This window comes from Gopherus flavomarginatus, chromosome 3 (assembly GCF_025201925.1).
Source record: "Gopherus flavomarginatus isolate rGopFla2 chromosome 3, rGopFla2.mat.asm, whole genome shotgun sequence".
Taxonomy (NCBI): domain Eukaryota; kingdom Metazoa; phylum Chordata; order Testudines; family Testudinidae; genus Gopherus; species Gopherus flavomarginatus.
The window spans coordinates 150,628,974-150,645,062 of record NC_066619.1 but is presented as its reverse complement, the minus strand read 5'-3'; the positions used below and the strand labels follow the sequence as shown (position 1 = coordinate 150,645,062).

General features: G+C 46.9%; 1 protein-coding gene across 1 annotated transcript in view; it reads right to left on the bottom strand.

The window, feature by feature from the left end:
* The window catches only part of CSGALNACT1 (chondroitin sulfate N-acetylgalactosaminyltransferase 1), a 95,258-nt gene that overhangs the window by 57,488 nt on the left and 21,681 nt on the right, over window positions 1-16,089 (bottom strand). The window lies entirely within an intron of this gene.

Sequence of the window (16,089 nt, the reverse complement as noted above, 5' to 3'; positions counted from 1 at the left end):
TAAAATCACCCCATTTCCAAAGCAAACCCAGTTCAATTTAAGTCAGAGAATGATACAGCTAATAGCTGTTCTCTTTTCACATCAGTTCAACGATTTCATCTGCTCGCTGGTTTGCCTACTTTCTAAACAATAAGCAAAAAGTGTGACTGGATTCTGTAGCCTGTTAAAAACGTCCATTCTCGTATTTGCATCATTGGTTCTTCTGGGGGTGTTTGTAAGTGCTATGCAGCATTTATTCATTATAAAAACAAGCACTTAGAGCCCTTGCTCACATCAGGGAACACTTACTCATGCAATTAGTCCTTCTGGTTTCAAGGGCACTGTCTGAACGAGTAAGTGCTCACCCAATGAGTAAACGTGAATATGGGCTTCCCAATCTGGCCCCTAAGGGATACAATCTTTGATCGGTACACAAGGATTTCTGAGCGTAACATTGTAAAGAGCGAGAGAAATACCTGTATTATTTTATATAACTATTATATGTACCTCAGTTTATCTACTTGATATTATTCTGTCTGACCTCATGGAGTTAAATCAAAAGTGGCTGTTAGAGAGAGGAAACAGGAAATAAAACAATGGCTAAAGATGAGATATCCTTGGGGAAAATACTTCTAGGGTTCTTAAGAGAACAGCAGGTCTGCTCTGAATTAGACGTGTCTACCTGCCTGGCTCCAGCCAGGTTAACAGGTTTATTTTTTCTAGGGTTGTGGGCCTAAGATCAAAAGGACACTGACCGGCTAAAAATCCTTGCCAAGACAGGAAAGTGTGGGGAGATATGCATGGGAAGCAGCTTCCCTGGCAAGGGGGAGGGGGTGCGCTGTGGGAGACAGACAGATAGAAACTGCAGCAGGACAGTCTGACCGTCCCAGCCCAGAAGTAGGAATACCTGGGATAAGTGGAACTTATCTAAATCTTTTCCATTCCTTGCAAGTTTTGGTAAGACCTAACTGTGTAAGCCTTATTAGTTTAACCCTTTTCTCTGCTTCTTTGCACCTCTGATTTAATACTTTGTTTTGAAGTATATATTGGAACAGAGAAATTTGCCAGACAGGATTGGACCAGTGATCCATCTGGTAAAGTATCTCTCATCTCTGATAATAGCCAGTAACATCAGGGGAAGGTGGAAGACAATTTGGAGCTGATAATTAGGAAGAAACTTTCCCTTTATATGACTTGTCTAAAGGGAAAATTTCTTCCAAACCCCTGTCAGTTAGTGGTTGGCTTATTCCCTGAACTAGGAAGGTTTGTATCCCTACTATTAAAAACATCAAAAATAAATAAAAGCAAAATGGTGGATGTTCACATTAGCCATATAAATGTTTAATCCTTCTTTGAATCCTCCTGTAAATAATTCCCTGGATCACCCCACCATTCTTTTTTAAGATTGGTACAATATTTGCTACCCCGCAATCCTCCAGTATAACAGTGGATTTTAATGAGGGATTGAGTATTTTTGTAACTTCATACTTCATTCTTAAGCTTCCTCACAGCTCTCCAGGCAGGTCTACACTGCGTTTGGGAGTGAGCCTCCCAGCCCAGGTCCACGGACTTGCACTAGTACTCTGAAATGAGCTGTGTAGCTGTTCCAGCTTGTGCTGAAGCTCAGGCTCTGAACCCCGGGGAAGGGACTCAAGACCCTGAGCTCCATCCTTGAGAGCCTGAGCTCCGGCCTGAGCCACAATGTCCAAGTACTGTCTACCAGGGCCGGCTCTACTGTTTTCGCCTCCCCAAGCAGCATGCCAAATTGCCACCGTGGACGGTGGGGGCAGTCCGTGTGCCATTAGGGCTGCACACGCATTTCTGTGGCGGCAGCAATTCAGCAGCAGCTTCTGTTTTCAGCCAGAAGACAGAAGCTGCACCACCGCGGACAGCTGAACGTAGAAGCTGCCACGGAAACGCGCCTGCCACCCTAAGGATACACAGAGTGCCCCCGCCGTCCGCTGAGCAATTCAGCAGGCTGCTTGGGGGCAAAAATACACAGACTGCCGCCCCTTGCAGATTGCTGCCCCAAGCACCTGCTTGGGATGCTGGTGCCTGGAGCCGGCCCTGCTGTCTACACAACTATTCTTGGAGCAGTAGCATGAGCTCCACTAACACAAGTCTATGGAGCCAGGCTGGGAGGTATGTTCTGAGATTCAGTGTAAACATGCCCTTAGGATTCTACCATTTGCTCCGAAGGACTTGTATCTTTTTAATTTATGACTTTGTTTCATCTCCTCCTTAAAATGTTATTCCATAAGTTGGGTAGCTGAACCGTTATGGACAGTAGAAATTTACTCTTGGTACAGACCTGCTGGGCTAGTGTCACAAAAGGACAGAGGCACATAACTGACACTTTAGGCACCTAAATCCCAGAGCCGGGCACTACTAGTATTCACCAAACTCCCACTCAGCTGCTGCCGAAGTCTGTAGGTGCCTAAACTCACTTGGGGCCTAAGTTTTTGCAGTAAAGTTCGCTAGGTGCCAATGCTCCTGGCTCTCAGCACATGCACAGCCCTCAGGAGCCCTCTAGGCATCCGGACTCCTAAGCCCCAGAGCAATGCACAAATTGGTAGAAGATAGGCGTTCCTCCACCCAACTCACCTGCAAGGCCCATTGTGGTAGGTGGACTTGAAGGCCATCTAGCAGACCAGGCCCCAGACACAAGCTCAGCCAGGCAGCTGGGGCAGAAGGAGGAGGATCACCAGCACTTCCCTCAAAAGTTTTTGCTCAGTGATTAGGGGACTCACCTGGAATGGGGGAGTTCAAGTCTGTCCTCTGCCTGTGAGGGAGAAGGGAGTTGCCACCTCTCAGGCAAGTGACATAATCACTGAGCTATGGGACAGTCTGCTATAGGGCTCCCTCAGTCTCTCCTCTTGAAGCTGTTCCACTGTGATCAATAATTAAAGAGCCATTCGAGTGGGGGAACTGGATGCTGGCTCTCCCACATCCTGGTGTGTGCTCTATCCATCAAGCCACAGAGTCATTATCATGCTTGTGCTCTGTCCCTCTCTGTCTCTCTCCTCCCCACCCCCTGCCTCCAATGACTATTTATCCACAGTGGAACATAAGAACGGCCATACTGGGTCAGACCAAAGGTCCATCTAGCCCAGTATCTTGTCTACTGACAGTGGCCAGTGCCAGGTGCTTCAGAGGGAATGAACAGAACAGGTAAATCATCAAGTGATCCATCCTCTGTTGCCCATTCCCAGCTTCTGGCAAACAGGCTAGGGACACTACCCCTGCCCATCCTGGTTAATAGCCATTGATGGACCTATCCTCCACGAATCTATCTAGTTCTTTTTGGAACCCTGTTATAGTCTTGGCCTTCACAACATCAGCTTTAGCAGGAGAGACTGAGAGAGCCTGTATCAGAATATCCCATAGCCCAGTGGCTAGGGCACTCATCTGAGAGGTGGGAGATACCTGTTCAAATCCCTTCCTGCCTAAGGCAGAGGGGGGCACTTGAACCCAAGGTCTCCCACATCCCAGATGAGCACCCTACCCTTTGGTTAAAAGTTATAAGGGAGCACCAAACTCAGGCTTTGTGAATCCCAGTAGTTTTCTAGGCCTAACAGTTAGATGTGGTGATGCGGAGCATTGCGAGGCCTAAGTTCATTTGTGAACCTAGCTCAAAATGATTACCCTCCAGGAGCATGGATGGTATGGTGACTCCGAAGGGTTTCTGAGTGTCACAGCGCCTCACAGGGTTACTCCTGGGGTGACACAGCTCACACTCCGCCCCTTACTCAGGGCTGTGCCTGAAGTCACTGTCTAGCCCCTTGGCACAACACAAAGCAGGAGCAATACATTACATGCAGTACTTCAGCAACTGTAAGCTGTGGTTTTGTTCAGAAGATAGCTGGCTTCCATTGAAACAGGAATAACCCATTATAGTAAAAACACAAAGACAGGAGAGAGAAGAGAAGACAAGAAAAGAAATGGGAAAAGTTCTTCCTGATTTGATTTTATAAGCCTATCTCTGTTACATCCAAAACCTTATACATTAGTTAATATTTATCATTGATTCTATATATAAAGTAATATTCAATTCAAATTAGACAGTAATCTAAGCTAACAAGCGGCTTGTTAGCTGAAGAGTCATGCATTTATCCATTATTACATGGCTAAAAATAGAACCACTTTGAGTAGTAGTTAGAACTGCAGTACATGGCGTATTCCAGTAAAAGCAATCGTGGATATAAAAAAGCAAAAGAGAAAAGAGTCTAATGCAAACAGATGGCTAATTAAATTTCTCCCTGTACAAGCATAGGGGCAGATTCTGCCACACTTGTTCCCAGTGCACTGTTCTCTGCTCTGCAGGTAGTCCCACTCACTTCAATGAAAGGCAGCATTGTCTATGGATGGAAACCGAAGACTGGGTTCTGTCACCTGCTGTGTGACCCTGGGAAAGTCATTTGACCTCTGTGTCTTCCCTCCCACACTGTCAGTCTTGTCAGTTTAGACTGTAAGCTCTTTCAAGCAGGGACCGTCTATTGCTCTGTGTTTGTGCAGTGCCTAGCACAATGGGACCCCAATCTCAGTAACGCTGGAAACAAATACACTGAAGCATGAACTAAACTTCCATTCAATGTGAGTTATGGTATCAGAATCTAGCCTATGAGGTTTTCATTCCTCCAAACATAATTTTTTTTAAGATTGCAGTAAAATTTAATTTAGAGACTCCAAGCAAGGGTTTCCTTTTGCTCACTTACACTTCAAGCTAGGTTCTAGGTTGTTACTGGTCAAACCACTTGCCCTCTACTATGAATCAGAAAACCAGGGCCACCCGAGGGGGCAAGTGGGGCAATATGTTCCAGGTCCTGGGCCCCACAAAGGCCCCCATGAGAGTTTTTCAGGGGCCCTGGAGCGGGTCCCCAGAGCTTCTTCCACTACGAGTCTTCGGCGGCAATTCATCAGCGAGGGGTCCTTCCGCTCTGGGACTCGCCGAAGACCCCAGGCCCCTGAATCCTCTGGGCGGCCCTGAACAAAACAGCTTCTCTTCTTACTAGTAAGTGGAGATAGGAGGGGAAAGAGTAGACTGGAAGGTGTGGAATACAGCGATAGAGAGGAGATGGGAAAGTGGGAAAGAATATCAAGGGAATGGGCAATTGAATGTCCTTCCCTTCAAAATTTTCCCTTTTAAAGCTCTAACACTGTAATGTTAAAATGTGGCTGCGGAATAGAGGCATTGTCATATACAACACAAAGAATATCAAGGGGAAAAGTACCCAGACCCAAGTTAACTGACATCTTAATCTTGAAGCAGATACAAATTGCTTTGTGTGATAGTCACAGATAATCTCATGATAGGGGAGACAATTGATACAGCTGAGGATGTAGGCAGACAACAAGGCGGGCTAGAGAGAGATGGGGGAAGTAGGCTAATGAATAAATGGAATTCATTGTCGTGGGATGCCCATGCAGTGTAACTCGTGTGCTTGGGAAGAACTAATGACAAAAGAGAATTCAAATTTGAGGCCTCCCTGACTTTTGTAGAGTAATGTCATCCTCTGAGAGTACTCCATCTAGGCATGCCTGCAGGTTAAGACACTAGCTGGAAGGCAGTGGAGTGGCACAATCTGGCACCTAATTTGTAGAGGCAGAGGACTTCCTGCGCAATACCAGGAAAGTGAGGCAGGGCAGTTTCCGCAGCAAGGAGAACCATACGGGAGGAATAATGGGGCATTACAATAGCATGAAGGACAGAACAATTAAGTTAACCCTCCCCTAGAATATTGGGGGCAGGGTTGGGCACCTAGGACATTTTTCAAGACTCCTTGGTTACGTAAGCAGGATTTTCCTGCTATTAATAGGTCCAGATATCTGCACCAGGCAGGCCTTGAGAGAAGGAACCATAGGAGCAGCCAGCCCTGGGAAAGGCTTGGGGGGGGGGCATATAGTATTGTTTTAGAAACACCTCTGTGTTAATAAAATCATATTCCAGGAGTGGTCACTTGATTCTCTGAGTACTCGGCTTTGGCTGGGAGCTCGGTGGGGACCCTACCGGCTTACAGGTTGTCATCTTCTGGGATGCAATCCAGCCCAGTGAGACACTTGTGTCACCACCTGCCATGTCACCCTGGGTGCCTGAAATGCTCTGCTGCTAGGGCTCACAAGACAAACATGCAGATCACACCCTGAGCATCCGAGTTGCTGATCCAGGGATGTACAGCATACAGACACTCTGGGTGTGACCTCCAGGCTTCTCTGCTGGCTGACACAGGAACCTAAATACATGGCCTCATTTGCGGAGGTGCTGAGCGCCTACAGTTGCTGCAGACTTCAATGTGAGCTGCAAACACCCAGCACCTCTGAAAACCAGACTCCTTTGATGACTAAAGGTGCCTTGCTATTGGCAGCCATTTTTGTAAATGTCCTTTACTCTTAGAAAGTGAAAAGAAAGGCTACTAGAATTTAGGATATAGCATGTGATGGGGTGTGCATCATCCACACCACACAGGACAGGAAGCGGCTAATGGATGGGATGAATTTTACCCTCAGCAAGTTCGCAGATGAGACTAAGCTGGGGGGAGAGGTAGATATGTTGGAGGGTAGGGATAGGGTCCAGAGTGACCTAGACAAATTGGAGGATTGGGCCAAAAGAAATCTGGTAAGATTCAACAAGGACAAGTGCAGAGTCCTGCACATAGGACGGAAGAATCCCATGCACTGCTACAGGCTGGGGACCGACTGGCTAAGCAGCAGTTCTGCAGAAAAGGACCTAGGGGTATTACAGTGGATGAGAAGCTGGATATGAGTCAACAGTGTGCCCTTGTTGCCAAGAAGGCTAACGGCATATTGGGTTGTATTAGCAGAAGCATTGCCAGCAGATCGAGGGAAGTGATTATTCCCCTCTATTCGGCACAAATTCGAATTACAAATGCACACATCATTCTGCAACAGGAAAACTATGTCAAATGCAACAGGTCCCCTGGGTCAAAGGAGCATATGCAGTACATATGATGCTCAGGTCCATTGTTTTATTTGCAGCAAGGGAGAGTTCGGTTAGACATTAGGAAAAAACCTTTCTAGCTAGATGTAAGCGAGGTCTGAATGAGCTCTCCCCGCCATGCAGTGGTGCACTAGCGTAAAAGACTTCAGGCACAGACCTTGTTTGCATAGACACATCTACTCTGCCTAGGTGCACAGCCGATGGAGCTGCTTTGCCAAAATGATCAATTTTGGCTGGTTTGGGGTTACAAATCACTTTAGTATTTGAATGCAGGGGTAATGAAATGTTGTTATTCTTACTGTACGAGTAAAGGGCAGCGGAACTGTGCTTAGCCTGCCCTGATTGAGGGGTTCCCACTGAACTGAAATTCACTTGCTAAGCAGCGGGTAGGGATGCCAAACCTCAGTGATGAGGAGATTGGCTGAGGACAAGTGTTTCTACCTGATGATATGGACGCTGCCTAGAGAGCCCTAGACACTACCTGACCTGCCCCTCTCCAGTGTGTACCAGAGCTGACTAGGCTTAACTGAGAGTCTTTGTTTCTGGCTGGTGATTCCTAGAGCTGGCACCAATGCTGATCAGGGCTAGGGGCTAAGCCTTAGTCTGGGGACAGTGAATACCAAGACTGCACTGGCTGTGAGGTTCCCCACGACCTGCTGAAATCACTGAGAGCTGGGTTAAGTGGTGGAACCTCAGAATGGGATGTCATGGGAGCAGCAAGCAGTGGTGGGGGCAGCAGAGATACTGCAGCCAGTGGAGGCCAGCCACAGCAGGAGGACAGCGGCAACCAGTTGCAGAGGCAGCAGTACAGGCATTGCTCGATGCTCCCTCCCAGGGGTTAGAGATGATCCCTCATGAATGCCCCTCTAGGAGTTCACTAACAAGGACAGCCAATGGGAGAGGGGAGTGATGTGTTAAAGGGACATTCGCTCATTCTCAAAGTGGAAAACTGAGGCAAAGGACACTGCCCAATGCATGGTGGGATCAGGTTTTTCTTATGGCCACATGCTTTTGAATGTGGCTGTGGTGTTCTCCCATCATCTCCTGGGGAGAGGGATAGCTCAGTGGTTTGAGCATTGGCCTGCTAAACCCAGGGATGTGAGTTCAATCCTTGAGAGGGTCTGAGGCAAAAATGTGTCTGGGGATTGGCCCTGCTTTGAGCAGGGGGTTGGACTAGATGACCTCCTGAGGTCCCTTCCAACCCTGATATTCTATGATCATGTCCAGTCAGATGACAAGATTGTTGGTCATAGACACAGTCCAACTGCATGGCCATGGCTTGAAGTTGCTGTGTTGTCCTCTTTCTTTCTTCCTTTAAAGACTTGCCTCAAAAGGAAAATCTCAAAGCAGGGAGAACAATTAGATGCCAAAGGGGTGCTGGAGGGAGGATGTGGGGCTCCCAAAGCGCTAGAGCCGCAAATAGTACCTGGTTACAGGGTGCAAAGAAGAGGGCTGAACACCAGCAAATGCCTCACGTTTTCAGCGAAGCTCAGAACCGACTGGAAGGAGGGGCCAGAAAGGAGCTGGAACCAGGCAGAAGTGCAGCATGGGAGCTTCTTTGCTGAAGACAGTCAAGAGGAAACTGACCAGGACATTGGGAGGGCAGAGTTTATAACTATGATGGTGACATGAATGAAATACAGTAATGGGTATGGCTTGCATTCAGTCCTTCCACTACTGCTAGCAGATGTCAAAATGCTAAGAGCTGTATGGGTTCTGCTGGCCTGGCATTGAGAAACTAAGGCCCAAGCACGAGAATCCCGTGGGATGGGATCTTTAGAAAGTGGCTGTATTTTAACATAATTAAACAATAATTTGTGTTAAGCAAAACTACCGAGTATTCTGGAGGAGACCAGAAGAAAAAGGAATTGCAGGAGGGACAATGATTCTTTCATGAATATATGGGAGCGTCCAAGTCCTAGAAGAAGCCATGCATAAGGAGAAATTGATCCTGTGAGGAGAAAGCTTTTTATTTCTTGATCACAGCCTGGCAAAATTAAGAGTGATCAGAATATGTAAATAAGACCTCTGCTGACGTGGAAGCAGCCTTGTTTCTCCTTGCCAAGCTGTAGAGGTACTGCAGTGATGGCTGAAATTAACACTAGTTTCATATGTGTATTTTGCCATTTAGCACCAGGATCATTCATTCCTGCACTGCGATATTGCAGAGTGAGAGGCATGGTGCAAAACAGAAAACGTGCTTAATTAATTGCAGTGGTGTATAATTCCTGCTGCTTTGGACAGACACTTGATGAGCTGAAAAAATGAGACAAGGAATCCTGTCTCTTGCCTGGGATGCTAAGTAAGCTAATCAATTAGCTGGAATGGCTTAGAGAAGGTAGTTTTACTCGTTGGAAGGCTTGGTTCAGTCTTTGAAGGTTCATGCAGTGTTGTTGTAGTCATGTCGGTCACAGGATATTAGAGAGACAAGGCCGTGGAGGTAATATCTTTTATTGGATCAACTTCTGTTGGTAAGAGAGACAAGCATTCACAGAGCTCTTCTTCAGGTTTGGGAAAGGAAATCAGAGTGTCACAGCTAAATACAAGGTAGAATAGATTGTTTAGCATAAATAGTTAACACATATTTCAAGGGATCATTTAAGGTGAAGTGACTAATTAAGACCTTTCCAGTCACAGGCGAAAAATAATGGATGTTTGGGGGCCACTATGAATCTAGAATGACACTCCTCTGCCATCCTCCTCCTCCCCACACAAGCTGAATCCTGGTTCAGCAGCTTGAGGGTAGATGGCTTGCACAGTCGTCAAGGCCGGAGCTTCCATATCAGCAGAGGTCTAATCTGATTTATGTATTTGGATCACTCTTAATTTTGCCAAGATGTGGTCAAGAAATAAAAAGTTCTTTCTCCTCCCAGGATGGATTCCTCCCTCTCCTTTGACCCCTAATCCCATCAGGATCCTTTGACGGGGGTGGGGTGGGGGGGGACTACTTGGAGAGAACAGGAGTTTAAGAAGCCAGCTCCTAAGCAACCAGAGGAGCTAGCAAGCAGAAGCAGCAAACAGGAGGGATTTGCGAGGGAGTTTAGAAAGGGAGAGTGAAAGCCACATACACCCCATAGACAGACAGACAAACATTCTCTAAACTTAGGCCAATAACCTCCCTGCCCCCCAATAAATAAAAAAACCATGAAGAGTAACAATACTGCATGCAGAAGCCCAGCAGCAGAGTGGGGGCTTTCCACTTTGTTGCACTGAATGTAGCAGTATGATTACCTACCTTGTGGGCAGGTGGCATGTGTGTGTGAAACCAGGGGAAGCAACTCACTGCCCTCCAAGACTGAGTTCTGGCTCTTAAGACCAGAGCGGATGAACTGGAGGAGATAAGGGAGACAGAGACGTACACAGAGGGGACATTCTGGGATGCAGTAGAACAGTCCCACCCCCAATCTGGCAGCTTCTGTGCTGCTGAGGAGGATGAAAGTCTTTGGGAAGGAAAACATCAAGCTGGAGAGGAGGGAAATGATCCCATAATTGGGACCCTCCTTCCAGATGATGCCATGCTATCCTCTCGCATGGAGGCTACTCCTCGGGGGGGAGGGGGGCCGGAAGAGCCCTAGTGATTAGGAAGAGACAGGCAATAGTTATGGGAGACTTGATTATTAGAAGCGTAAATAGTTGGGTTTGCGATGACCAGGAGAACTGCATTGTAAATTGCTTACCAGGTGAGAAGTTGCAGATCACTAAAGTCATCTAGACAGACTTATATGCAGTGGTAAGGAGAAGCTGGTGGTCGTGGTACATATGGGAAGGATCGGAGAGAGGTCTTGGAGGTCAAATTTAGGCAGCTAGCTAAGAGATGAAAGTCCAGGACCTCAATGGTAGCATTCTCTGAAATGCTTCCAGTTCCATGACCAGGACCAGGTAAACAGTCAGAACTGCAGGGCATAGGCGCCAACTTTCCCTGGCGCCAGTGTGCGCTCATGCCCCCTGGCCCTGGCCCTGCCCCAACTCCACCCTTTCCCTGCCCCTGACCCCATTTCAACCCCTTCTCCAAAGTTCTCACCCCAACTCCGTCACCTGCCTGCCCCTATTGGACCCCTTCCCCAAATCCCCGCCCCGGCCCCACCTCTTCCCCGAGTGTGCTGTGTTCCCTCTCCTCCCCCTTCCCCTCCCTCCCAGCACTTGCCACACAAAACAGCTGTTTCGCAGCACAAGCACTGGGAGAAAAGTGGGCAGGCGGCGTGCTCAGGGGAGGAGGTGGAGGCAGAGAGGAGCAGAGGTGAGCTGGAGTGGAGAGGTGCCAGTAGGTGCTAAGCACCCACCAATATTTCCCAGTGGGTGCTCCAGTCCCGGAGCACCCACGGAGTCGGTGCCTATGCTGCAGGGTCTCAATGGACAGATGAGACGATGATCTAGGGACAAGGGTTTTAGGTTTATTAGGAACTGGGGAAGCTTTTGGGAAAAGAGGTACAGGAAGCACAGGCTCCACCTAATCCAAAATGGCACCAGATTGCTGGCATGTAAAATTAAACGAGTTGTAGAGAAGTCTTTAAACTAAAGGGCAGGGGGAAAGCCAATAAGTGCAAAGGAGCACATGGTTCAGACAGACATCCCTTAGCGGAGGATCTATTAACAGGATTCTCTATATCCTAGTAAAGAGCAGAGCATAGGTGCTGACCCCATGGGTGCTCTGCGGCTGGAGCACCTATGGAAAAAAAATAGCGAGTGCTCAGCACCCACCGGCAGCCCCACGGATCAGCTTCTCCCCCTCCCTCCCAGCACCTCCCGCCCACCACGGATCAGCTGTTTAGCGGTGGGGCAGGAAGAGACAGCGGTGGAGGCTTGGAGGAAGGAGTGGAGTGGGGACTGGGCCTGGGGCAGAGGCGGGGGGGTGTCAAGCACCCTCTGGGAACAGAGGAAGTTGGTGCCTATGGAGCAGAGGATAGAAGTTAATAAATTACAGGTAGGAGTGGAAGAGAAAGTCAGATGAAAGAGTCCCATTCAATCACATCACATGAAGGCAGACAAACTAAATATTGACAATTTTTCTGTGTGCTTATATACATATGTAGAAGTCTAAATACTAAAATGCGTGAACTTGAGTGCTTAGTAGTCAATGAGGATATTGATATAATAGACATCACAGAAACTTGGTGGAATGATGACAATCAATGGGACATGGTAATATGAGTCTAAAATATATAGGAATAACAGAGTAGGTCATGCTGGTGGGAGAGTGGTATTACATGTGAAAGAAAGCAGAGAGTTGAATATAGCAAAATCTTAAATGAATAAAACTGTGCCATAGAATCTCTGTGGATAGAAATTTCCTGCCTGAATAATAAGAGTACAGCAGTAGGAATATATTGCCAACCACCTGACCAGGATGGTGATGGGGACTATGAAATGCTCAGGTAGATTAGAACGGCTACAGAAATAGAAAACTCAATAAAAATGGGGGATTTCGACTACCCCATTTTCACTGGGTACATGTCACCTCAGGACAGGATGCAGTGATAAAACTTCTAGACACCATTAATGATTACTTCTTGGTGCAGCTTGTCCTGGAACCCACAAGGGGAGAGACAATACCAGATTTAGTTCTAAGTGGCGCAGGGGATCTGGTCTAAGAGGTAAATATGGGTGAACCACTTGACAACAGTGGAGTGACCAGATGTCCCAATTTTATAGGGACAGTCCTGATTTGGGGGGCTTTTTCTTATATAGGTACCTATTACCCCTCACTACCTGTCCCAATTTTTCACACTTGCTATCTGGTCATCCTAGATGACAGTGACCATAATGTAATGGAATTTAACATACTGGTGTGTGTGTGTGTGTGTGTGTGTGTGTGTGTGTGTGTAGGGGGGTGGAATACCAAATACCATTTAACTTCAAAAAAGGGAAGTACATGAAAATGAAGAAGCTAGTTAAATGAAAATTAAAAGGAACAGTCACGAAAGTGAAATGCCTGCAAGCTGCATGGAAGCTTTTTTAGTAGACGCTTAAATTAAATGTATACCCTACATAAAAAAAGAAAAAAAAAAGAGTAGGATGACCAAAAAACCCATGCCTCTGTGGCTAAACAATGGAATAAAAAAGGCAGCTAGAGGCAAAAAGGCATCCTGGAAAAATTGGAAGTCAAATCCTACTGAGGAAAATAGCAAGGAACATAACTCTGTAAGTCAAGTGTAAAAATATAATTAGGCAGGCCAAAAAAAGAATTTGAAGAGCAACTAGCAAAAGACTCAAAAACTAACAGCAAAATTTTTTTTAAGACTATCAGAAGCTGGAAGCTTGCCAAACAATCAGAGGGTCACTGGACAATTGAGGTGCTAAAGGAGCACTCAAGGAAGACAAGGCCAGTGCAGAGAAGCTAAATGAATTCTTTGCATCAGCCTTTACTGCAGAGGATGTGACAGAGAGTCCCATCCCTGAGCCATTCTTTTTAGATGACAAATCTGAGGAACTGTTCCAGACGGAGGTGTCAGTAGAAGAGGTTTTGGAACATAATTTATCAATTTAACAGTAATAAATCACCATGACCTTATTTAACTCTCTCCATATTCTAGCTGTTTTCTGATCTGGAAAACTGCCTTCTGAGCTGCTGAACTTCCGGATACCCTCCCCTCTCTCTTCCCCTCCTCTAGTTTGTCACACTGGTTTGACAGTCCAACACTGGGAGAAGGTGGATTTTAATCTGTTCTAGGGACAGAGTAACAAGGGGTGATAAAATCAGGTCAAAGAACAAAAAAAGGGAGCACCACAGTCATTCAGAGAAAAGGAAAGTTAAGGACTCAATCAGCTAGAAAGCTTAACTCAACGCAAACTATTCTGTGTTAAGAGAAAAGTATCTTTATTGACTAAATTGGCATAGCTCCATTAATTTCAGCGGAGCTATGCCATTTTACACCAGCTTGGAGGTGGGGGTAGGGGGAAATCTGGCCCAGTAACTAAGCAAAGGTAAGTTTATTTGTAGAAAAATAGAAGGTGGTTTTGTTTTCCAACCCTTAATCCAGCTCTCACTAATTAAAGTGTTGTCCATATTGCCAATATGCACCAACATATGGGAAGAAAACACATTAACAGCATGTACTGTGTTTTGTTCTAGTACTCTGGGGATTGCTTCTAACAATATCAGCTCCAACGTTTCCAGATGGAAAAGAGCTTTTCAACACTGGTGTCTCTTTAATAGCCAGCTCAGAAGGACCCTGTGCCACAACTGGGGAAGATGGAAATAAAATCTATTTTAACTAAAGATGACTGACCCATCGGTCAAAGTACAAACCCACTTTTTGGAGCACTCGTTTATGCCCCCATTGTCCAGAAGCAAAATCATTAGCCATAATTTATGTAGAAAACCTTCCCTGCCCCCTAACCCTCAACCAGGCACCAGCAATGAAAAGGGTTGAATTTTAAAAGGGTCAGACCAGAAGGTCCACCACAAGAGGAGGAGGAAAAGACATGGGAGGTAGATGCAATAAATCTAGAGTGGTGGCAAAGAATGCTCATTCACCATTGAAGAAAGCTGTTCAAAGTGGTTCAGATGGATTGAAATGGATTTTGAGGGTGGGGGAGCAAGTGCCCCACCCTAGGGCTCGTCACAGCAAAAACGCAATGGCATGCCGACCTCAGGCGGGGTCCACAGATCCACATCAGAAACAGTCTCCAAGAGGGATGGAATGCAGCCAGAGCCTACACCATGAAGTTTACAAGCAGTCAGTCAATCTCCCTCTTTCCTAGCGACTGGTGTGAAGAACACAGCGTGGGCGTAACAAGCTCATGATTGCTTAGACCTGCAAGTTAGGCCTTGTCTACAGTGGCAAGTTTCTGCACAGTAAAGCAGCTTTCTGCGGTGTAACTCCCGAGGTGTACACACTGCCAAGGCACTTTGTGAGCAGAAACGGCGCAGTTGCAACGCTGTAAAAAAACACTCCAACGAGAGGCGGACAGCTTTCTGCGCCATGGCTACAGTGCTGCGGTGCCAGTATAGAAACTGTGGTCGATTGCAGCGCTATGATTGGCCTCTGGGAGGTCCCACAATGCCTGTTCTTACCTCTCTGGCTATCGGTTTGAAGTCTACTGCCCTGCCCTCAGGTGACCAACCATCAGCACCACCCTTTGAATTCCTTGGAAATTTTGAAAGTCCCCTTCCTGTTTGCTTGGCAAGGCATGCAGTGGTCTCCGGGCATCTTTCCAGGTGACCACAGTTGCTCCATTTACCAGGCGATTTCCCCCGACACTGATTTCCCCTGCCTCTGTGGTTACTCACCATTTCGGGGGTCTCGTGGCTCATGTGTGCTTGCCTGCGGTCAGCCAGTTAGTGACAGGTGTGTGAATAGTGGTTGTGTTTTAAAACACTGATACAGTGGTCTCTGTGTTGCAAACGACACAGCTTCTGTAAAACGTTGCATTTTGGCTTCACAGATATGGCCTTGAGAGCCCAGCCTCCCTCTTTGTTATAGATGGCTGAACAGCTGCGCAGGATTAGAAAGCAGCCATGAAAAAGTAGAGAGGACCTCCTGCGTGATGTCATGCTGCACTTTGTGGCAGAAAAACAAGAACTGAAGGAGTAGCAGGACAGTAAGAAGAGGGAACAAAAGGAGAATGCCGCATGCCAGAACGAAGCCATGGAGCGGCTCTTAAATGTTATGGAGTGGCAAGCAGACATGGTCCAGGCGCTCCTAGCACTGCAAACCAAGCACCTCCGCACCCACCCTTCCTTGCAGCTGCTGTCACAACACTCTTTCCCATGCGCCCCCCAGACACTGCCAACACACACTTATCAACCTCCTGGCTTTAGTCTGTACCCGCTGCATTCCACTCCTGCCCCGTCACAGTCCAGCCTTGCCGACTCCCAGTACCCACTGCACTCAACACCCATCCCGCTGCAGTTTAGCCCTGCTGAAGTACAGTACCCACTGCACTGTACTCCAAAGGACAAGACTGCATATGATCCCTGGACAGACAAAAATCTTTAATCATCTCGGGACCCCACTTCCTCTTAGGACCCTCCTTTCCACCATCACCCACAGTGCTGATGTGTTTTTTGGTTGTCTCTCTCCTCTGGTTGTTGTTTTTTAATAAAATAATTGTTTGGGTTTGAAAGCAATCTTTATTCTATTAACTGAAAGCAGACAGAGCTCTGAAAAGTAACAGGCAATTTTCTTAAACCTTCACAGTGCATCATCTGCACC